Below are 22,122 nucleotides of genomic sequence, written 5' to 3'. Positions count from 1 at the left end.
TCTAGATAAGTGATTCTTAAATTCGAGAGAATTAAGATAGATCAACGTGAGCAATGGAATGAATCTGGGATGGTTTAGCATAAGTGCTTTGTGATACATCTGAATATGAGAGGTTGTTTGCATTATATTTAAATCATCAATTGTTTTATTAGTCTGTATATTAATTTTGCCTCGACCAAACTTTTCTGGAATCATTGAATCATTTTCTAGTTTATTAATATTAGTTCTTAGGATAATACTTAGTAAGACTTAATTTGTGACATTAATTCTAGTTGTGGTAAAAATATATTTCTAATCCAATCCCTGTGGAGATGATACTCACTCACTACTATATTACTTGCTTCGATTGTGTATACTTGCACAGATTTGCTTGCCTTAGCATATACATTTACAAGCGATCAAGTTTTTGGCGTTGTTACCGGGGATTGGCAACTGACGATATTTTTAGCCATATCAAGTTCTCTTTTTCACACTATATTACTCTTAGGTAGTTTAATATTTTCTCTTCTAGGTTTTAATTTTTGCATGACCTTGATATCTTCTGGTCATCCTTTGGAACCATTCGACCCTGAAATTGAGCAATCACTCAGAAAAAGGTTGCGTGCCCAAAGAACCTGAGAACAATCAAATCAATTTCAAATGCAACACAATATGTGAGATTTAGGAGATCCAGATGCAACAATTAATCTTCAAGTTGCAAGACCAAGAGTGATACAATATCATTTGAACCCTATTCTCAATGACCTCAATTCAGGCATAGTGGCACCTGAGATCCAAGCCACTCACTTTGAACTCAAACCGTTGATGTTTAACATGTTAAACTCTATCGGATAATTTAGTGGTTCACCTAATGAAGATGCGAGACAACATGTTCGTTATTTCCTTGAAGTGTGTAACTCATTTCGAAAACAAGGAGTACATGAGGATGTGCTAAAACTGAAGCTTTTTCCTTACTCCCTACGCGATAGAGCAAGAGCCTGGCTCAGTGGAGTTCATTCCGGTTTAATGGAGTCATGGGCAGACTTATGCAAGAGTTTCCTACTACGATACAATCCGCCCAATATGAACACATAGCTTCGCAATAACATTGCTAGTTTTCACCAAGGAGATGATGAATCAATGTACGAATGTTGGGATAGGTATAAAAGTTTACTTCGCAAATGTGTTAACCATGGATTTCACGATTGGATGCAAGTGGTAATGTTTTATAATGGAGTCAAAACACCAACTCGAATGATGCTAGATGCCTCAGCGAATGGCATCTTACTAGACAAATCACCCGAGGAAGCCTTTGACATCCTCGATAGGATAACAAATAATGATTATCAATTTCCAAGTGCAAGATTGGGAACTGACAGAAAAATATCAGGAGCATATGAATTAGAAGGTAAAGATTTGGTAGTAGCTCAACTTTCGGCCATAACCAACATGTTGAAACATTTGCAATGTTCTAATAAGGTAAGAGAAGTCAAGGTGATCAATAATGTATACCTATTTTGTCACGGCAATCATCATGAGAGTGAATGTCCTGAAAACCATGAGTCAACCAATTTTGTAGGCAACTACAATCGGAACAATAATAACCTCTATTCGAATACATACAATCCTGGTTAGAGAAAACACCCAATTTTTTCATTGAGTAATCAAGGGAACAGTAACAATCAAGCCACAAACTACAGGCCACAACAAAATAATTCTGACCATCAACATTTTCAGAATCAGCATCATCAGCATCCCTGACAGAACAATAAAGGTATAACTTCTTCCTCTAACACCAATTCAAATACTAATTCCTTGGAGTTATCATTGCAGGAATTCATGGCCTTGATAAAAGATTTCATGGCTTCCATAAAGACCTTGATGCACGAACACTTTGCAACAATTAAAAATCAAGGAAATTTGCTACAAAACCAAGCAATGCTTTTGCAAAGCCATAGTTCATCTATCAGAGCATTGGAGAATCAAGTGGGACAAATTGCTACGGCATTACATTCTCGCCCACATGGAAATCTCCCTAGTGATACTGAAGTCAGTAAGCATCATGGGAAGGAGCAATGTAATGTACTTATGATAAGGAGTGGAAAACAAGTCAACCAAGATGACAAGTTTAGGGGAGAACACCTGAACAATCCTCGCCAAGGCATAACACAACTGGGTGATCAATATAAGAATGTTAAACGAAGGAAGTGCCTGAAGAGAAGGAAAGAAGTGAAGGCTCAGAAGAGCATCGACCGGATAACAAAAAATTCATGGTCAAGGCCAGCGATTACTCAGCACCATCAACAGTCGATGTGAGACCTCCACCACCGTTCCCTCAACAGTTGAAGAAGCATGAGGATGAAATTCAGTTCAAGAAATTTGTTGATGTTCTGGATCAATTGTGTATTAATGTGCCCTTACTTGAAGCCATCGAACAAATACCTTGCTATGCCAAGTATCTTAAGGAAATTGTTAAAAAAAAAAGGAAAGTATAATGTGTCGCCATGGTAACATAAATCTGCTCAGCAGTAAGCAAACTCCCACCAAAATAAAAAGACCATGTAGTTTTATAATACCATGTTCTATTGGTAATGACTTCATAGGGCGAGCTCTTATTAATTTGGGATCAAGTGTAAACTTGATACCAAAGTCCATATTTATGAAGCTATACGGGTATCACACCCAGCCCACCTCAGTCATCCTAGAGTTGGCTGATCGGTCTTATGTGCGACCTAACGGTAGAATAGAAGACGTCATAGTAAAGGTAGATAAATTCATGTTTCTAGTTGATTTTCTTATCCTGGATTGCGAAGCCGATGAAAATGCACCAATCATTCTGGGACGCCCCTTCTTAGCCACTGAGAGAATCCTCATAGATTGTGAAAAGGGAGAATTCACCATGAGAGTAGGTGAGCAAAGCGTCACTATCAATGTATTCAACTCCATGAAATACGTGGACAATTCAGAGGAATGCCAATGCATTAACAAGATTGAAGAAAAGGCAATCCTTGGACGAGGTGAATCCCTAAGGCTCGATGAATTTAGTACATTGTACCATGAACCTATAACCGAGATACATGAAGCAGAAAAATTTGGCCCAGACGAAATATTTTCATAAGACGATCCTGAAAATCATGGCCTCGACCACAGAAATTTGAGCAATGAACACCCCGAAAACAATACCAATGCAAGATGCAGAGGAAAGACAAGGGGCCAATCAAGACTTCTTCATAACATATCAGGTATAAAATTTGAACCCTTAGATTATGACGAAGTTAAATCTCACGAGTCATCTTCATAACATGCACCAAAGTTGGAACTTAAAGAGTTGCCATCACATTTGAAATATGCATATCTAGGAGTTGATGGAACCCTACCAGTGATAATTTCTGCCAACCTAACCTCCGAACAAGATAATAGTTTGTTGAATGTCTTGTCACAGCACAGAAAAGCTATAGGATGGACGATGTCAAATTTGAAAGGAATCAATCCGACCATATGCATGCACAAAATCAACCTTGAAGATATCCATAGCTCTTTGGTAGAACCACAAAGACGACTCAATCCGATAATGAAGAAGGTAGTCATGAAGGAAATTATAAAATGGCTGGAAGCAGGAGTGATTTATCCTATATCCGATAGTTTCTGGGTTAGCCCAATACAATGCGTACCAAAGAAAGGTGGTGTGACCATGGTTAAGAGCGAGCATGACGAGCTACTCACCACAAGAACAGTCACGGGATGACGCATATGCATGGACTACAAGAAGTTCAACAAAGCCATAAATAAATATCATTTTCCCTCCCTTTTATTGACCAAATATTGGATAGACTAGCGGAAAAAGCATTTTACTGCTTCCTCGATGTATACTCGGGGTATAACCAAATTGTCATAGCACCAGAGGACCAAGAAAAAAACTTTCACGTGCCCGTATGGTACCTATGCATTTAGACGAATGTCGTTTGGATTGTGTAACTCTCCAGCTACATTCCAAAGATGCATGATGGTAATCTTTTTGGATATGGTGGAAGAGTGCATGGAAATATTTATGGACGAATTCTCTGTCTCGGGTGATGATTTTGACCGTTGTCTCGGTAATTTATCCAAGGTGTTGAAATGTTGTGAAGAAGCCAACCTAGTACTAAACTGGGAAAAATGTCATTTTATGGTGACCAAAGGAATAGTGTTGGGTCACAAAATTTCATGCCATGGCATCGAAGTCGACAAAGCCAAGGTGGATGCAATTGAAAATCTTCCCCCACCTACTAATGTGTGAGGTGTATGCAGCTTCCTTAGACATACATGCTTCTACAAGCAGCTCATAAAAGACTTCTCACAAATTTCTAAACCCTTATATGTTTTGCTTCAACAAATTCATCCATTTGAATTCATTAATGATTGTTTGAATGCCTTCATAGATTTGAAGAAAAAGCTTTCGGTAGTACCAATTATTATCCCACCAGACTGGAATGAACCATTTGAGCTCATGTGCGACGCTAGTGACTATGCAGCCGGAGCAGTGCTAGAGCAACGAAAAAGTAAAAATTTTCATGTCATATATTGTGCAAACCGTACTCTTATTGATGCACAAGTGAACTATACCACCACTAAAAAAGAACTTTTAGCAATATTATTTGCATTTGATAAGTTTAGGCCATATCTAATAGGCACTAATGTAATTGTGCACACGGATCACTCTGCCATTAAATATCTAATTAATAAAAAAGATGCAAAGCCTAAACTAATTCAATGGATATTACTACTGCAATAATTTGTTTTAGAGATAAAGGATAGAAGAGGTATAGAAAATCAAGTTGCAGACCATTTGTCTAGGCTAGATAACAAACATGATTGTCCTGACATCACAAAAATTAAATAGGACTTCCGAGAAGAGAAAATATTATTTGTCACGGTTGCACCTTGGTATGCTGAAATTGTTAACTTTCTTGTTAGTGGTATTATTACTCCTGATTTATCTAGCCAGGGCAGAAAAAAGTTTCGACATGATGTGCGACACTACTACTGGGATGAGTCGTTCCTATTCAAGCAATGCAAAGACCAAATAATCCGAAGATGCATTCCAGAAGAGGAGCAGCAAAATATACTACACCAATGCTACTCGTCACCATATGGAGGGCATTTTGGTAGAATGAGAACAGTAGCAAAAGTGCTTCAGTCCGAATTTTATTGGCCAACCTTGTTCAAAGATGCGCATGAATTCTACAAATCATGTGATAGATGTCAACGAACAGGAAACATCTCGAAATGGCATGAGATGCCATGGCAAAATATTCTGGAAATCGAACTTTTTAACGTATGGGGAATAGATTTCATGAGACCTTTCCCATCATCATTCGGAGATTTGTATATTCTCCCGTAGTGGATTATGTATCAAAATGGGTGAAAGCCATCACAACACCTAAAAATGATTCCATGACGGTGCTAAATGTTTTGCACAAAAATATATTCACCCGCTTTGAAACACCACGAGCTATAATTAGCGACGAAGGCACACATTTTGACAACAAATTGATTGCCAAGGCACTGAAACTATATGGAGTACGACATAGGATTACTATATTGTATCACCCTCAAACGAATAGACAAGGCAAAGTTTCTAACCGGGAGATTAAGCAGATCCTTGAAAAAGTGGTCAACACAAATCAAAAAGACTGGTAGCCGAAGCTAGATGAAGCACTATGGGCTTATCGAACGGCATTCAAGACACCGCTGGGAATATCCCTGTTCAAACTTGTCTATGGAAAGGAATGTCATCTACCTGTTGAACTTGAACATAAAGTCTATTGGGCCATCAAAAAGATAAACATGAATGCTCAACTTGCTGGAGAAAGAAGACTCTTGGAGCTGAACGAGATGGATGAATTTAGAGCACATGCATACGAGAATGCCCACCTTTACAAGGAGAAAACAAAATGATGGCATGATAGAAAAATATTGTCGAGGTAATTTTATCTTGGACAACAAGTACTTGCTATATAATTCACGTCTTAAGTTATTCCCAGGCAAGCTGAAATCATTGAAATTCAAAATCTAAAAGATGGTTCCATCTTCAAGGTGAACGGGCAGAGACTCAAGGAGTACAAAGGAGCCCTAGTCATGAGCAACCGACATCATTGGCATATGATGCCCAATAATTTGCTTTATTTAATTGAGCAAAAAAAATCATTGCCTAGGAAATGAAAATCAGAATTCTGTACATAAATAAGTTAAGATATTTTCTATTTTAATCCGTTTTATTTTATTATTTTCTTCTTTCTTATTGTAGGCAAGCAAGGAACACGTGGCAGCATGGGGAGTGGAAGCATACATAAAGATAAAGGCTCTAGGGTACAAGGTTTTGGCGGTAGAATAAAGAGGGAAAGAAAACATTTTCCCCACTTTACGTCCAATCAGATATTTCTCATTTAATGAGAAATCTTTTCCCCACCATGAAAGGACTGAATTACCCCGAAACCACCCATCACTTTCCCAAGAAAAACTACCCAACCTCTTCTTCTTCATCGTGTTTCCCTCTCTCTCTACAAGCAAGAAAATATTTTCTTTCTCTCAATAACACCTCCCCATCGCCACCAAAAAAGTCAGCAAAGCACAATGGTGAGAACAAGGAAAGCCTCAGTCCCAACACAAAGCTTTGAACATTTCCAAGCAGCCGAAACAGAAGCACGCTTCAAGACATTCCAGAAACGCCAAGTATATTTGGAAGATGGATTCGTTTTTCCAGCTGAGGAAGATGAGCCATTCAGACCAGAGGTAATGGACGTGATAAAGAACACACAACTGGGAGAAGTTTACCCGCAATCCCAAAGCCGTAGCACCGGCGATGGTACGAGAATTCTATGCCCATCTTGAAGACCCATCTAACCACACAGTTTATGTTCGAGGAAAGCTCATTCGATTTTCCCCCTTTGTACTCAACCGATATTATAAGTTGGGGAAAGTTAAAGAACAACACAAGAGATTTGTGGCAGAGGCCTATCAAGAAACATACAGTGGCGTACTGTAGGACCTTTGCTTCGAGTGGGCCAAGTCCGAAGGGAGTACCCCAACAAGGAAAAGAGTTGATCGCCGAGCATTAAAATTGAACGTAAAACTATAAAACCACTTTTTCAAAGGCAAGATGATGCCAACGTCTCACAACACCACTGTCCTCATGAAGAGATTACTGCTCCTACACTCGTTCATTTACAAGAGGAAGATTGATGTTGGAGAACTCATTTTTTTAGCAGATCCATGACTGTGCCAAAAGGAACCGGGGTAACCTTCTATTTTCCAAGTTGATAATAGCATTATACAAGAAGAAGAAGGTTCCTAAAGATCACTTCGAGGATTACATTAAACCAAATGAGGGCATCACAAAGAAAAAGGTGCCCGAGTTGATAAGTTTCAATGATGATAACCCAAAGGAAAGTTTAGAGCGAGGAGCAAAAGCGATTGTCGCGGCTAGAATGGTTGTTGTGGTCACGTACACTTGAGAAACACGTGAAAATATCGGTCTCCTGGAGGACCACATTGAAATTTACTTTGAATATGTCAAGGCTAGGGATATACAAATCAACGTCTTCTTCAAGGAGTTACTCCCGAACTCAAACATTAGACTACCGACCTTCCCCGTTGTCATCCTCAAACACAATGCACGCGGGAGCACATTCCATGCCTCGACATCACATGCACCTCCAAACGTTCCCCCAGAAATACTCGTTTATGTACCACCACTAGCAACGTAAGTACCACCTGTACCAGAGGAAGGCCAAGGCGACATAGAAGAATTCCTCAACTCCTCCTTCTTTTCAACCTCCGAAAGCAGTGATGATACTCCACCCCACTTCTTCTCTGATGAAGATCTTACTCCAGCACCACCGCAACCCGAGCATGATCCTACTAAGTCCCCTGTTCATCTAACACCGCCAGTCCCAGCAGCAACTACTAGTCCAGCACCAATCCCAGCACAACCAACTCCTACGACCAAGAAATCCACACCAGCATGAGCCTCATCCAGCAAGAAGCGCTACAAGAGAAAACCCAGGCCGTATACTTCAGCTGTCTCCTTCTCAACTAGCAGCAGTATACTCTGGATCCGAAAGTCATTCTCCTCCCAAACGACGCCGAACGAGGGTGTCTAGTCAAGCCACCCCACCACAGTGAGTCTTTACTTTAGTTTTTTTCTCTTTTTCGCATATGCATTTAGAATCATGTAGTTAATTTTCATGCATTGAGGATAATGCATCCTTCAAGTTTGGGGGAGGTATTACACCATATTCTACCATACTTTGTTAGAAATCAATTGATGTTAATTGGTTGAGAATTTTGGTTGTCATGAAATAAGCAGGTTGAGATTATTGTTAGGAATGAATTAGAGATGCCCAATGATGAATACATAATTTTATTGCCTGGGCCAAAATTATTGTTAAGACTGTCTAAAGAAGAGAACCAACCTTAGCCTTGATTCCTTGAAATTTATAAACATGATTGAAGGTTATTTTGCTCTAGCTAATCTGTAAAATTTTTAGGAAAGAACTTTCTATTTACAGAGACTGCAAAAATGTTCTAAGGGTAAAATGGAAACTCTCTAGTGTTTAAAAACTTGAAAAACTCGAAAATACAAAGGGACACTCCTCTGTGCAAATGCATGAATAAGAAAAACTCCAAAAACAAATTAAGAGTAGCCAAGCATATGAGTGAATGAAAGTAGTCACAGGATGACTCTGCCCGACTAGCTTAGGGGTGGAAGGTATATTCCCTTTCACCTATAGTGTGGGATGGTAGGTGTGATGAGCTGACTCCCCTGAAAAAAATGAATAAAGAGAATAAAAGTTGATAAATAACTAGAAGTATAAACTAAGCCTGATGAATAATTTGTTGCATTAACAAACCAGGAGTGCTTACTTTAAATTTCAAATTACCTCTATGCATAAACTGGTTACAATCACACACACACAATAGCAAGGGATTCTGACTAGGGAAGGGACTTGACTGATATGACTGGCAACATGTTGAGGCCAAACAATTTTTGTTGAGGGCTGAAATCTCAAACCAGATGATTTTCTTAATACTGCTTTGCCATGACAATTTTAATTCTCTTCTAGCTAGTATCCATTGCTTGAGGACAAGCAATAGCTTAAGTTTGGGGGGTGTGATAACTCCGTACAAATACTTAATTTCTAGTCTTTTCACTTAAGTTATTGCTCGTCTAGACAAAGTATGCATTGCATTTTTAGTTGTATATAAATTATATTTGATTGTGGTGGATAAGCTTTGCTTAGACAAGATTTATAAAGTTTGACTGATGTTGCTGAAGAGAAAGGGTTGTTTGGGTTGTGTTTGTGCAGGAATCTATAGAGGAAGAACATTTCAGTTGTGACGATGAAAATGTGCAGATTCCAACGGAACAGATGAGAACGTGAGGAGCATATTTATCTCGCCAAGGCAAGATTTATTTGAGGAAGTCTAAAGTCGGTGTGGCTAAATCGCCTCTGTCACACGCCAGCTGGATGATCTACTTTACGTACAAGTAAGACTCAATTATTCTGACAGCCGCCAGCGGCCTTTCCTTTTTAAGTCCGGGCAATTAATAATGGTTAGTTAAGGAAACTCCAAAAGTAGACAAAGCCCTGGGAGATTTTCCTTATAAATAACCAGCCGTAGCCACAAAAAAAGAAGGCAAAGAAGAAGAGAGAAGAGCTTGACCTAAGACATGAGCAAGCAACTACAGTGCTTTCCCACCATCTTCCCACCAACCATCCTTGGTGTCCTCCATAGCCAGACGATAGCAGAGCGGTGATCAGGCCTCGAGAGAGGGTGATCACCAAGGCAGGCGCAGTGCTAATCAGGATTGTCACGACAGAGCCCCCGATTTTGGGAGTCATTCTTCCTTTGTTTTTAACTCTTTATCTATTTAGGGTTGTAATTAAATGTTTAATCTTGGATGATCTTTGATAGCACCATGAATGTTTTACTTGGTGTTAAACTTTGTTTTGCTTGAATGATATTTTATGTTTATGAATGATGAAGTATGTTTCACTTTTGATTGTTTTGTTCATAGTTTAAATATTTTACCTTAGAACTGTAAGAGCATCGAGAGATAGCCTTTTGTCTAGATAAGTGATTCTTAAATTTGAGAGAATTAATAGCAACCGTATAAGAATACCTAGTAATCCTGTCGGGCAGTTTTAGTGAGTCATAAAAAGTCATTCTAGACTGAAAATATTTGTTGTCAAGATAATGGTTTAGCATAAGTGCTCTGTGACACGTCTGAATATAAGAGGTTGTTTGCATTATATTTAAATCATCAATTGTTTTATTAGTCTGCATATTAATTTTTCCTCAACCAAACTTTTCTGGAATCATTGAATCATTTTCTTCGTTTATTAATATTAGTTCTTAGGATAATACTTAGTATGACTTAGTTTATGACATTAGTTCTAGTTGTGGTGAAAATATATTTCTAATCCAATCCCTGTGGAGACGATACTCACTCACTACTATATTACTTGCATCGATTGTGTATACTTACATAGATTTGGTTGCCTTAACATATAAATTTACAAGCGATCACCCCACCAATGGGTTAACATTTCCTTTGCTTGATTCACAACACTTTGAATCAGCAACGCCCCACCAGAGGGGTTAACATTTCATATTGCTCGATTCATAACACTTCGAATCAGCTAAAGTCCTTCGGGCCATTATTAAGTATTTCGAGCATGATGTGTAAGTCCTTTGGGCCATCTATAAGTCTTTCGAGCAAGATGATAAGTCCTTTGGGCCATCCATGAGACCTTCGGGTAGGGTGTTTTCAACATTTTCGGTACTCGATTAATCACATATGGAGTTGAATCAGCAACTCATCACTCGAGGGACCAATATTGCCAGAAGAAGTTCATAATGAAAAAAGCTTGTTCTTCCTATCACTTGATTCACGACATTTCGAATCAGTAACGCCTCGATGGAGGGATCAATATTTCAAATAGAGAATTCATAATGAGAAGAACTCATCCGACGAGGGAGAAGAAGTTCATAATGAGAAGAATTTGTTCAACCTTAGCTCGATTCATCATATATGGAGTTGAATCAACAATACCTCACTTGAGGGATCAATATTTCCAGTAGAGAGTTCATAATGAGAAGAACTCATTCGATTAGGGAGAAGAAGTTCATAATGAGAAGAACTTGTTCAATCTTAACTCGATTCATCGCATATGGAGTCGAATCAGCAACACCTCACTCGAGGGATCAACATTTTCATTGGGAGTGTAACACCCCAACCCGTACCCGGCCCGGATACGAGTCTGAGATGACACATTGATTTTTTTTAAACAATGTTCTTCCAAAATAACCAAATATTTGAACTCATTTTAAGAAAAAACGATGATATATTATTGAAATATGCTTCATTATAAAAATTTAAGGCAAAAACGTATTTATGAACAGTAAAATACGGTATAAACAGTGACTTTTGTAAAACGTTCATAAAATTCATAAAAATTTAACCGTTCGTTACTATACATTTACATTTACATAAATACGTTTAAAACATTACAAAACTTTATCATAGCATAAATACTTAATTTACAAACTTTATTTACATGCCAACCTACTTTCTCATAATAAAACATACTATTTTATCTACTTCTGATCTGACCTTCAAATGGAGTTATGTTGTTCTGCTAAGCTTAGCTTTGATCTTCCTGCTTCTCAGTACCTACGTGTAAATCGCATACACGCTAAGTCATAGACTTAGTGAGACATAAAAAAATAATAAAATGCATTCCGTGTGAATATGAACATGTAATCTATCCATTCAATCATGTCATATGCAATTCAATATAAACAATATTATTATGGTAACATATAACTATAATAATGCACTTACCTTTGATAACCTTTTATAGGCCCATGTACATTTTTGAGAACTCAAGGTATTCGACTACATTGAGGTTATGCATTATTGAGTCCTTAAGGACCACTCCTTAAGAACCATATATATATTCCAATGGATCAAATATGTCTCAAAAGACCCTATAAATGTTCCAAAGGATACATATATGTCCCGAAGGACCACGTAGAACACTCGACTCTTGGCATGCCAACTATACCTATAGCTCTCATATCGTATACCATGGGCATTATTCTTATGTTTCATATGTTCATGTATTCATGTCATTTCTCTTGTGATCACATAGCTCATATCATTTATCATATCATATGTGCATTTGAATCTATTCACATATATCATTTATCAAATCATACGAACATATATACTTTATGCATGTATCATAGTAATTATCATGTATGCATGTTCATTAACTATTATACTATGAAAATCAACATAGGAATTAGACTTATCACAAGTCTTATTCCATTGTATCATACTTATAGTATGCACTCATCTATATCCCTTTGCCGTTTCCTCGATCGATCTTACTTGTCACTTGTTCCAGAACTTGTTTAGGCTCAATATCTACATAAATATAATTTTCAAGACAATTATAAGAAGCCTAAACCTTATAATTTGATACTAATAACTTGAGCTAATTTAATGAACCCAAAAATTCAATTTTTCTTTAGGGGTGTACCGATGCACTATGGATGCATCGTTACACAAATTAGGTTCAAAATTCCCATGCATCGATGCACCTTCAAAATTTATCTTAGTGCATCGGTACACACTCATAGTGCATCGATGCACCAGCCCAGAATAGACTATTTCATCAGAAAATTCCACAACTTTTCATTAAATTTCCTCATATAAAACACCTTTTATACCACTAAACTCAACTACAACCATTTTCACTAACTTTTATCATTCCAATACCTTATTATCTCCCATATCTCATCCAAATTCTTAAAGCTAAGAATCATACCCAATTTTCCATGTTATCCAAACTTAATTCTAACACTTATAACTTCTTATTCTTATAGATGACAAGTCAAATCCAACTTTCAATTCTTATTATAAGCTCAATTTCAAGATTTCACTCAAGAACTCCAAATCTTTAATATTTCCTAACTCCATTATCTTTTGATTTTAGGATAACTTAAGCTTTCCTTAAGCTTAGTTATCATCTAATGATCAAAACCCAATCTTAAAATTAACAAATAATTAACTAAACTGAAAACTTACCTTTAATGGAGACTTACGAGGAGAAGAAGAAGGAGAAGAAGATAAGCTTCCAGATGCTGATTTAACCCCCATGCTTATCTCTTAAATAAGAGATAAATATCTTTTTTTCATGAAAAGACCATCATACCCTTCATACTTTCATTCCTCACAATTTAATCCAATACCAGAATTTATCACTTTAAAAATTCTGAACTTTTCAATAAATTCTACTTTAATCACTAACTTTTGAACTTTTTACAATTTAGTCACTAACCCATAGTTTGGGATGTTACAAATCTCCCCCTTAAGAAAATTCGTCCTCGAATTTTCATTGCACAAGGAGCTAAAATATTGTCTACATGTCTACTATTCATTTTCACATATCACCTCTTCAATAAATCTTTCGTGCTATCATAAACTTTACTTTATTACTTTAATTCTTCCATTACCTTTTTCCTTTTTGCTCTCGCATTCCTTTCATATTCCTTATACTTATCCCTCTTTATGATTTTAAACTTTTATGTCAATTCTTACTTCCACCAAACATATCAACCCTTTAACTTTATTACACTCACTATCATACTATTTTATTGTTCAATTTTTCTAGTCAAAACATAACCTTTCATCAAACATCCATATATATTCTTCCCAATCAAAAATAGTTCATCCTCCATTTCCTTAACTTATCAAATCTTTATTCTCACTTATCCATAATACAACTTTCTTGGTTCACATTCAAACATTTCATTTACCTTTGTCTTATAAACTGATTATTGATGTAAATATTTTTCAATTCCTCCAAAATAATAGTATCCATCACTTATTCTTTTAATATTCTCCTAATAACATCCATTCTTTCTACTTTATCTTGTCACTGAAGCAAAGAAACTACTTTATTTCAGAATAATATATATCCTCTAACTCTATAGTTTTTAAACTTACTTCAAATCATTTGAATAATAATTTCATCCAATTAACAGGGAATTCAATTCTCTGAATTCTAATGGAACACTCTCAACATATCTTATTTGTCCAAACACCGTGTCTTAATAAATTTTTCACTACCACATCACTATAAATAACTTCTAATTGAATTCTCAATTCTCACATCAATTTACTACTAATATATGAATATGCAAGTTCATATCAATCAATATCATAAAGTATCTATTACATAATAAAAAGGTACATGCTATTATCTCTGGATCATCAAACTCTTCATTAGTATTAATATTATACACTTGAGCAGTGGAGTGTATTTCCTGTTGAGTAGAGGATTCGGGTTGACTTCTACCTCTTCCTCTACCTCTTTCTCTTTGAGACATCGAAGTAGATCACTCCGACTATACTGGTCTCCTGTCCCATATGGATAATCTCTCATGAAATGTCCCACTTCCCCACATCGGAAACAAGCTCCAGTAACTACCCTACACGTTCCGCTATGGCTTCTTCCACAAATTTCGCATTGTCTAATTTGACTCTGTTGTGTTTGTTCATCACTAGACCCTACAGATTGAGTATGTCTAGCTCTCATCTGATTTGATTCTCTTGCAACGGATTCCATTGACTTTGATTGTGCTTGAGGTTGGAAACCAAAATCTCTATTTCTCTTAGGTGGTGTAAAACTTGATGAAGCCCCAGTTCTTTTATATGGTTGGGTTCTTTGATTCCCAAACCTTTCATTTTGAGCTCTCTCTAAGGCTTTAGCATGATTTACTACCTCTTAAAACGAGGACAAGTTCAACACTATAAGCATCTCCTTTAACCTTGGGTGCAAACCCTCAACAAATCACTCACATGAATCCTTTTCTATCGAAATTAACTCAGCTGCAAAACAACTTAACTTGTTGAATTCACATTCATATTCATATACAGTGTGGTCCAATTGCTTCAGGTTCAAGAATTCTTGCTTCATTTGCCTGATAAATTGATCTTCTATATACTAGTGTTTAAACTCTTCTAAGAACAAGGACCAGGTCACTTGTCATTCTCAGAGTGACATTTGTCCACCAGATTCTCGCTTGCCCACGAAGTAAGGAGACCACTCCATCTAACTTCTCTACATTAGAATAGTGGAGACCATCTAACATAATTTTTACATCATTAAGCCAAAGGTCCACAACAATAGGACCTTCTTCGGCTTCACTTTTAAACTCTGGAGCTCCTAAACCCTTCAACTCCTTTGCAACATTCATTCTCGGAGTTGAAGTAGCAGGAGGTTGGAAACGCGTTAATACCGCATCTAATGTTCTAAAGAACACATCTTGATCAGTTACAGGCACTTCAGAATGTGCATGTTCTTCACCTTGCCTGGGCAGGGCAGGTGAATTACTGCTCTCAGTGGGCTGATCATCTCCCACTTGAATTTTAGAACTATCATGTCCGGACATCTATTAAGAATAAATATATCGTTCTATTAGCAAAACAACATACTCATTACTATACCAGATCAGAAGTTTTCACTATTTTGTTGGCATTTATACATTATAAGACACTCTAGACTCTTGTTTATGCCGAGAATCAGCTAAACCGTAGCTCTGATACCATTAAATGTAACACCCCAACCTGTACCCAACCCGAATACAAGTCCAAAATGTCACATTGATTTTTTTAAACAATGTTCTTCCAAAATAACCAAATATTTGAACTCATTTTAAGAAAATACGATGATATATTATTGAATTAAGCTTCATTATAAAAATTTAAGGCAAAAACGTATTTATGAAAAGTAAAATACGTTATGAACAATGATGAACAGTAATGAACAGTACTGTGAACAGAACCGTGAACAGTGCTACAATACTGCTACAGTGACTTTCATAAAACGTTCATAAAATTTGTAAAAATTTAACTGTTCATTACTATACATTTACATTTACATAAATACGTTTAAAACATTACAAAACTTGATCAGAGCATAAATACTTAATTTACCAACTTTGTTTACATGCCAACATACTTTCTCATAATAAAACATACTATTTAATCTACTTCTGATCTGACCTTCAAATGGAGTTATGTTGTTCTGCTAAGCTTAGCTTTGATCTTCCTGTTTCTCAGTACCTACGTGTAAATCGCTTACACGCTATGTCATAGACTTAGTGAGACATAAAAATATAATAATAATGCATTTCGTATGAATATGAACATGCAATCTATCCATTCAATCATGTCATAAGAAATTCAATATAAACAATAATACTATGGTAACATATAACTATAATAATGTACTTACCTTTGATAACCTTTTATAAGCCCATGTACATTTTTGAGAACTCAAGGTATTTGAGTACATTGAGGTTGTGCACTATTATTGTCACCACAGCTAGGGGCTATGAAATTTTGTCCCGAATGACCTATGTACTATATTTGTCCCGAAAGACCACTCCTTAAGAACCATATACATATTCTAATGGATCAAATATGTCTCAAAAGACTGTGTAAATGTTCCAAATGATACATATGTGTCCCGAAGGACCACGTAGAACCCTCGACTCTTGGCATGCTAACTATACCTATAGCTCTTATATCGTATACAATGAACATTACATATATACTTTATGCATGTATCATAGTAATTATCATGTATGCATGTTCATAACTATTGTACTATGAAAATCAACATAGGAATTAAACTTATCACAAGTCTTATTCCATTGTACCATACTTATAGTATGCACTCACCTATATCCCTTTGTCTTCTCCTCGATCGATCTTACTTGTCACTTGTTCCGAAACTTGTTTAGGCTCAATATCTACATAAATATAATTTTCAAGACAATTATAAGAAGCCCAAACCTTATAATTCGATACTAATAACTTGAGCTAATTTAATGAACCCAAAAATCCAGTTTTCCTTTAGGGGTGTACCGATGCACTATGGATGCATCGGTACACAAATTAGGTTCGAAATTCCCATGCATCGATACACCCCTTAATGCATCGATGCACCTTTAAAATTTATCTTACTGCATCGGTACTCACTAATAGTACATCGATACACCAGCCCATAATAGACTATTTCATCTAAAAATTCCATAACTTTTCATTAAATTTCTCATATAAAACTCCTTTTATACCACTAAACTCAACTACAAGCATTTTCACTAACTTTTATCATTCCAATACCTTATTATCTCCCATATCTCATCCAAATTCTTAAAGCTAAGAATCATACCCAATTTTCCATGTTATCGAAAATTAATTCTAACACTTATAACTTCTTATTCTTATAGATGACAAGTCAAATCCAACTTTCAATTCTTATTATAAGCTCAATTTCAAGATTTCACTCAAGAACTCCAAATCTTTAATCTTTCCTAACTCCTTTATCATTTGATTTTAGGATAACTTAAGCTTTCCTTAAGCTTAGTTATCATCTAATGATCAAAATCCAATCTTAAAATTAACAAATAATTAACTAAACCGAAAACTTACCTTTAATGGAGACCTACGGGGAGAAGAAGAAGGAGAAGAAGGAGAAGAAGATAAGCATCCAGATGCTCATTTAAACCCCATGCTTATCTCTTAAATAAGAGATAAATATCTTTTTCATGAAAAGACCACCATACCCTTCATACTTTCATTCCTCACAATTTAATCCAATACCAGAATTTATCACTTTAAAAATTATGAACTTTTCAATAAATTCTACTTTAATCACTAACTTTTGAAATTTTTACAATTTGATCACTAACCCATAGTTTGGGATGTTACAGAGAGAGTTCATAATGAGAAGAACTCATTCGATGAGGGATAAAAAGTTCATAATGAGAAGAACTTGTTCAACCTTTTTCTGATTCATCACATATGGAGTTGAATCAATAATATCTCACTTGAGGGATCAACATTTCCAGTGGAGAGTTCATAAATAGAAGAACTCATCCGATAAGGTAGAAGAAGTTCATAATGGGAATAACTTGTTAAAACTTAGCTTATTTCCATCATATAAGGATTTGGTACAGCTCTGACTTTTGCTCATCCATCACACAAGGAGTTGGATCAACATCATCATTTCGCTAGTCCGTCACATAAGGAGTTGGATCAGCATCATCTTGGATCAACATCCCCAGATCTAATATTCTCTGAGTGACAGCGGAACGGATCCTTTATCATTTTTCAAACCTTGAAGCTGACCGGACGAAAAACGCATTGTCTCTTTGTCTTTGTCATAATCTTGTTGACACAAGAATATGCAAAGAGGGGCAGCTGTAGACACTCATTTTTCGTCTTATTTTTTAATATGTTATTATAATTATTATTAATATTAATATTATTATTATTATTATTACTATTGTTTAAGTATTATTTTATTTTTTATTTTTTTACAGGCTTTACAACTCTAGGCCCAACCGACCCAGTTACATCCAGGCCCAACCGACCCAGATTACAAATGACACACCCGAAGCCCAATACTAGGCCCAAGGTTCGACCCGAGATCCGACCCGGTTGACTGACCCACTTAGCTGCCATCTCCAGGATCCCACATGAATCATCATCATCACTGCCAAGGGCATACCCTACCCAAGCCATGTTGCCGTCACCACCAACCGAGCACCCATGCCCTGCCAGCTACACGTCATCTACATCACGCTACAGTAACAAACTACAGAGAAAAATCAAAATAAATTATAGCATGGTTTGGGGTTATGAGAGAGCCCCAACTTTAATGTAAAATAGGGGAGGTTCAAACAGAACCGAAAAAAATAAGGGGAACCCTGATTTTGCTCCCCTATTTTCCTTTATTTTATAAAAAAAATCTTTTGTAATCACTTCCCATTTCAAGAAATCAATAACAATGAACACACTTTCATTTTTTATGTTTTTTCTTCCTTTATTCGTTTAATTTCAAAAACAAAACCAAACAAATGTCCAATAAACAAAAAAATACAAAAAAAGAAGAAGAATGAAAAGAATATTACCGTTCGGACGAGCACTTCACCGGTTGTCGGGGTCTTATTTCGATGATCCAAATTGTGAGGATGTGGAGAAGCGGACAGTGAACAACATATCTAAAAATGGTGGCGATCCAACGGCAGACGATAGCAGATCGGGGATAGGAAACCCGAAAGGTTTCGGCTTGATTCATGGAGTTTGGAGTCGATTCTTGTGAACCTGACCCCAGATCAGAAATAGGGAGGCTGATACGGACATCCTGGTGTAATTTGGTGGTCATCAGCCACTGGCGACCGGCAAAGGTAAGTGGTCGGCCACCCATTTAAAAAAATATTTATAGAAAACTTAAGGAGGAAATTACACTTAGGTCCCCCTAAGTTAAGCGTGTTTTGCAAAGTGATCACCTGCAGGGAATGGTTTTGTGATTTTCCCATTTTCTATACCTGTTATATATTCTTAAGGTTATTTTCAGTTTAGTCCATACATGTTTCACGTGTTTTATATTTAGGTCACTAGATTCAGTTTGTTTTTATTTAAGCTCCATATCATTTCTGTATTTTATTTTGGTCATTTCTGTATTTTATTTTATGTTATTTATGACACTTTGTTTGCATTTATTTTAATTTAGCCACCATTTCCTCATTTATTTTATCATTTGATTTGAGATCCTATTTTTACATTTGTTTCAATTTAGTCACTAACATGTTATATTCTCTGTTTTACTTGTTTTAATTTTGGCATTTTACTTTTTGTTTTTTTTTTTTTTGTCTCTAAGTTTGACTTTGTGTTGACTTTGACTTTATTCCCAGTTTAATCCCCTATGTTTTGATTATATTAAGTTTTAGTCCTGTAATTATTACACAATAGGGTTTTAATTTAATTTTATTCTGTTTTAATACCCATGTTATGTGATATTTGTATATTAGCCATGACTTGTTATATGTTTATTATTAGACCTCTAAAATTTGTTGTTCTTGCTATTTAAACCTTATTTAATATTTATGATTGGATTTTATTTGTATTCTAATTCATAATGTTTGTCTATTATCACTTATGTCCCTAATATGTATGCATGAGTATATATGCATGTTTCATATTTTTGTCACATTGAATGTTTTATTTTGCTATCTTACACTTTGGTCCTTATGTTATGGTATGGTTTTATTTTAATTAAGCACCTATGTTTGTGTGATGTTTATCCTTGGCCTTTGCTTTTATCGTGTTTATATTTTGGCCACTAAAGTTTAAATTATTTATCATTGAACATGATTTATTAATTTGTTAAATACTTATTCACCTTGATTAGCATATTTAAATTTTAAAATTGTTAAATGTATTTCTATGCCTATTTTGATTAATTTCACAGGAAATGGATTACAACATTTCCCTTAATTTATTAAAATTTATTTTTCCTCCTTTTCCATGTCAGTTTGTTCGTGCATATAGATCTAGACATTTCAAATATGTATGAAAGCCTCATAAGCATAAATCTAATGATTTCATAACCGTATTAAAGGTAGTATTTATTTATTTTAAAATATTAAGAAATAACCATCTTAAAGTAACTAGATGTCATATTTTGATATTTTAAAATAAAAAAATAGCATATTAGAATAACCTAAAAAATAGAGTTTGCTTAATTTAATCAAGATTAAAGGGAAAAGGGAAAAAGGAAATGTTCTTTTATTTAAACTTATCGAGATAATTCGCATAATTTTATTAGGGATTATGTCTCGATATTTTTAAATAATTGAACATCCATTAACTTTTCGAATTAAATCTGTAATTTGGATTAATTGATTTTTATTTGGTCAAATCAAATTATTTTAATCTCAAGTTCTTGGGAGAAATTATTATATTCTTTTCATTTCAGTTGGAAAGAGAACTATTCGTCCTAAAGTATTTTAGGGATTATTTTCTCTTCGATTGGAAATATTAGAATATTTTCTATTTCTCCTTAGAATTTCCCGTCAAATAAAAATTGTATGGTTGAGTTTGGAATAATGGGATCGTAATTTAAATTTATATTAGAATTCTTAGATTTTCATTATTAGAGACAATTTATAATTGACATGGTACCAATTTTAGACGTTGTGAGGGTGCTTATCCATCCCCCACACATAATCGATCCTTGAACCCCTTTTTTATTTAAAAAAGAATGAATCTCTGGTTACATGTAGATTGGTGCATATTTTAAAATGATGTTTTCTTAAAAACTCTTTTAAAAGGTAATTTTTGGGTATTCGACCTACCTAACCCAAAAGGTCGATGGTGACTCCTCACATTTCAAGCTTTTTCAAAGAAAAACCCTAAGTCGTACTAAGGTTTCCCCTGCCTGGGCGAAAAATGGTGTCAACGTAGAGCAATCTCACCGATCAATCCAAATATTGGTGTTCGTTCGCTTGAAAATGGTACACTAGTGGGAAAAAACCAATAAACGATTTGTTGGGTATTACAGATGAACCTTGTGAGCATTCGACGTTTGTAGATAATTTGACTAAAGAAGCCTTAGAGCAAGTTGGGAGAGAAATATGTTTAACTAGGTAATCATGGATAAAAATTGACCACCGACGTTCACACTATCAAGAGACTAGATCTTCACCGAAATGCTAGGGTATGGTTCATTTTTCTCTGAACTCGATTAATGATCACTATGCATTTTTCCATTACTAAGGATAGGATCTTGTGTTCATTCTATTTTATCAAGAAAATTGATATTGGGAAGATTATATCTTCTAAAATGTTTTCTTGTCTCAGAAAACACTAGGGTATTTTTATTTTCCATCTTTAATCATTGTACTGTGATATCAAACACAAGTGGTTCCATTATCTACTTGTCAGATCATAGAGAATCATAGCTCGATTATCCCTACTGCTGTGAGGCAAACATTACTAAAAGAAGAACTAGACCCCAATATAGTTTATAAAGATCCCTCTACTCCCATTGCTACAGCACAGTTCCCGCATCTGGATAACCAAATTTTAGAAGAATTGAAGAGTGCTATAACAAATATTAATTTTAAGCAGGATAACATTATGGTGTTGCTGTGCCACACTCTTTAGAATCAACCTCAAATGCATAATACGGAAGTATAATATTGGGAATATGCGAGGGGTAGGGTTTTATC

Source organism: Hibiscus syriacus, unplaced genomic scaffold, assembly GCF_006381635.1.
Source record: "Hibiscus syriacus cultivar Baekdansim isolate YM2019G1 unplaced genomic scaffold, ASM638163v2 tig00004355_pilon, whole genome shotgun sequence".
Taxonomy (NCBI): domain Eukaryota; kingdom Viridiplantae; phylum Streptophyta; class Magnoliopsida; order Malvales; family Malvaceae; genus Hibiscus; species Hibiscus syriacus.
Note: the sequence above shows the minus strand (reverse complement) of the source record.